Source organism: Octodon degus, unplaced genomic scaffold (assembly GCF_000260255.1).
Source record: "Octodon degus isolate 3935 unplaced genomic scaffold, OctDeg1.0 scaffold00191, whole genome shotgun sequence".
Classification (NCBI taxonomy): domain Eukaryota; kingdom Metazoa; phylum Chordata; class Mammalia; order Rodentia; family Octodontidae; genus Octodon; species Octodon degus.
This window is the reverse complement of record NW_004524767.1, coordinates 541,140-545,142: the sequence shown is the minus strand read 5'-3', so window position 1 is coordinate 545,142 and position 4,003 is coordinate 541,140. Positions and strand designations below refer to the sequence as shown.

The following is a 4,003-nucleotide window of genomic DNA, read 5'->3' as shown; positions in this document are numbered from 1 at the left end:
CACACACACACACACACACACACACACACACATAAATAAAATTTAAAAAAAAAAGTGCATTATTTTTGTATTATTTGGGACATTTCTTGCCACAGTGAAGCCAATGTATCACAGAGGGTATGGAAAAACACATAAAATTTTATTTATATTATTTTTATCTCAATAAACAAGTTTTTGCAGCTGTGACATATGGAGTCTGGCAGGAGCACCTAGATGCCTGAGACTCCTGGAAGGCTGTGTTAGAATGGTGCCTAGTACGACACTCAGCACAGGTACTCAATAAATCCTTTCTGCTTTGCACCACATTAAATAATCACACTCTACTCTTTAGTTTAAAATAATCAGATGGCATCAGCAGCTGCAGGGTGAGTGAGGCTGAGCCACCGGGGGCCGCAGACAGTTTCTGTTACTATGGCCATGACAGCAGAGACTACAACAACCTTTCCTAAGAGCAACCACACTCAAAAAAGAGTGACTGTAGCCAAGCTCGCATCGGAGAATTTTTACAGCAACCTAATTTTACAGCATGAAGAGAGAGAAACCAGGCAGAAGAAATTAGGAGTGACTATGGAAGAAGAAGGATTAGCAGATGAAGAGAAAAAGTTATGTCAATCACAACACGCTCACAAAGAAAAAGCTTTTACGGCTCAAGAGGACTAGGCTTGGCCTGGCCAGGATGACTTTGAATCGTTGAAAGTTACTGGAAGAGGAGACTTTTGAGAGGTACAGCTAGTTCAGAAGAAAGAAACAGGCCACATCTATGCAATGAAGATACTGAGAAAGGTTGATGTGGTTGAAAAAGAGCAGGTGGCACGTATCTGAGTAGAAAGAGATATTTTGGTAGAAGCAGATGGTGCCTGGGTGGTGAAGATGTTTTACAGTTTTCAGGATAAGAGGAACCTCTATCTAATCATGGAATTTCTCTTTGGAGGTGACATGATGACCTTGTTAATGAAGAAACATATCTTGATGGAAGAGGAAACACAGTTCTACATTTTAGAGACTGTTCTGGCCATAGACGCAATCCACCAGTTGGGTTTCATCCATTGGGATATTATGCCAAACAACCTTTTATTGGATGCCAAGAAATGTGTAAAATTATCTGATTTGGTTTAGGCACAGGATTAAAGAAAATTCACAGAACTGAATTCTACAGAAATCTCACTCACAATCCACCAAGTAACTTCTTATTCCACAACATGAACTCAAAGAGGAAAAGCAGAAACCTGGAAGAAAAATAGGAGGCAGGGGGCATATTCCACAGTTGGGACACTAGATTACATTGCTCCAGAAGTCTTCATGCAGACCAGTTACAGCAAGCTGCGTGACTGGTGGTCCCTGGGAGTGATTATGTATGAAATGTTAATAGGCTATCCAGCTTGCTGCTCTGAAACTCCTCAGAAAACATGCAGAAAACTGATGAACTGGAAAGAAACTCTAGTATTTCCTCCAGAGGTACCTATTTCTGAGAAAGCCAAGGACTTAGTTCTCAGATTTTGCATTGATTCTGAAAACAGAATTGGGAATAGTAGAGTGGAAGAAATAAAAGGCCACTTCTTTTTTGAAGGTGTAGACTAGGGGCATATAAGGGAAAGGCCAGCAGCAGTCCTTGTAGAAATCAAAAGCATTGCTGATACTTCAAATTTCAATGACTTCCCTGAGACTGATATCTTAAGCCAGCGCCAAACACCGCATAACCAGATTACGAATCCAAAGACTGAGATTTTCTCAATTACACCTACAACAGGTTTGAAGGATTGGCTTAGCTTGGCTCTATCCCCACCTACATGGGAAAAGCAGGGAAACTGTGAGTGAGATCCACTGTGCCCACAGCACAAGCACTCAGGTAGCTGCACGCAAGTCCTGCTCTGCACAGATCTCCGGACCCTGAAGTCTCCCAAGGATGTTGATGTGCACTGACAATAGAGGAAATTCAACAGGACTAGGATTCTAAGACTATTACAGGAATGAATGAGTTGGCAGTGCCAACTGGCTTTTTAAAAAATATATTTTTATTATTTTTGTTAACTTTATTATATGAGGGTACTGGAATAAAAGAAGTACACGTTGCTCTCTGACTGCACTGCCTGCCTGCATAGAGAGGTCCAGCCTGCCTGTGTGTACCATGGCTTTGAACTAGAGCTCCCTGGTCAGTTCAGAGAGTCACAGCTGGCTGGCATAGCATAAACCCATGGTAGGCAGCACTGCAACACTGCTGTTTCCCTGCAAATCTCATTGGTCTAGACACATCAGTAAAAGCCATCTTCCACAGCTGATGTTAGTACCTTTGCCCTAGTGGTTTGTATAACTGTAGAAAATACATGAAGACAGTTTCTGTAATGCTTGTAAGAACTTCAAAATGAAATACACTGGTTCTTTAAAAATGGACTTTGGGCTGGCCAGATAGCTCAGTGGACGAAAAATAGAATTATCTGCAAGCAGGCGTAGGGGCTAGAGGTTCAATCCCCTGGCCTTCCATGTCAGCCCCACTCCCAGGTGCACTGAGACAGCAATTGAGACTGGGCATGGTGGCATGTGCCTGTAATCCCAGCACTGGGGAGGATGTAAACAGGAGAATCACTCTAGTATTGAGTGAATCTGATCTAGTATTGAGGCCCTAAACACCCTATAGACCTTTCCTTAAAATACAGAAGAAAAAAAAAAAGAATTTATCAAGTTTCTATACAAATTGCACAGTAGGAAAAGTTTCCCTTAAGGCTTTTTATTTTGCATTCAGAAATACTGATGATATACATAGTCCATGCATTCATAGGGAGAGGTGCTGTATTATATAAAATGTAAAATTTATTTGTGAAATGATTTTTTAACATGACATGGCATTATTTTAATTTGATTATGGTGAGCTAAATTTCAGAAATGGCCATGAAGACCTCTTTTAAATGTCAAAATTCTGATCATGTAAATGGACTTGTAAGAACAAAGAACTATTTACTTTGGTTTTCTAGAAAATTGCTACATATCATGGCTGGGTAGTTTTTCTTTCTTTGAATGAAAAATTTTCTTTGATATACTTGTCTTATTGTGCCATTACTTTCTTCTGCTCCAAATGTGCCAAATATCCTGGACAGAGTCGATGTTCCCAGCTGGGTGGAATTGTGTTCTATGGGAGTGCTGCATCCAGACGTGACAGGTCTTCAGTGGGGCCACCTGTCTAGGCAGTGCTGTCATGTGGCTGTATCACTGTGGTTGGTACTGATAGGTTGTGGCCCTAGTAAGAATTGCTGAATTATTATGGTGGTCATCTAACATGGCTGAGGCCCTTAAAACAACAGCTTATCTTCCCAATGACCACTTCCTCCTCCTTCCCCACTCCAGTTCTGGGTACAACTTCCTTTGACCTTTCCCACCTACACAAGGGAGCCTCCAATCAGCTCCTTACATGTCCCTAAACAGACCCCTCAAACTCCGCCTCTGGCAAAGGTCCATAAAGTCTCAGGCTCCCTGTCTCAGGTCAGAGGATCCACCCATCTCCCTGCCCTTGGTCCTTTCCATTTGTTTAGAGTTAATAAGGGCTTTTGCCTCCCCCATTTCTGCTTCTCTGCTGTGCCACTGGCACTACCATCACTGCTGCCTCTAAAACCTATCAGGTACTAGTGGAAGCAAGGATGTCTGTGTTGCCCAGAGGGTATGATTAGGAGAGAGGGGATGTTGTCAGCATCAGAGTCTTTGGGTATTTCCTAAGAAATAATCTTGCCCAACATTTTAGTTCTAAATCAACTTTCCAAGATTTGGACTTCATAAATTCTAGCTAGGGAATTGTACTTTATTGAAGAATGGCCTAATTTCTATCTTCATGTTGATTATTAGAATTACAGTTGGTCTGTGATCAAAACCTACAATGATGGTTTATTTGTATCAGTGCCTTCCTAGGGGGATGATTACCTAGACGCATGTTTCAGGCCTACAGGACCTTGAATAAATGTTACACTGGTTAATTCCGGAGTACAGGCTGTCTCCTCCTCCTCCTCCTCCTCCTCCTCCT

The 4,003-nt window shown here is 41.8% G+C and overlaps 1 protein-coding gene and 1 pseudogene across 1 annotated transcript in view; one reads left to right on the top strand and one right to left on the bottom strand.

Moving 5' to 3' along the window:
* The window catches only part of Tmprss11f (transmembrane serine protease 11F), a 69,807-nt gene that overhangs the window by 24,899 nt on the left and 40,905 nt on the right, over positions 1–4,003 (bottom strand). The window lies entirely within an intron of this gene.
* Positions 354–1,811, top strand: LOC105743939 (annotated as a pseudogene).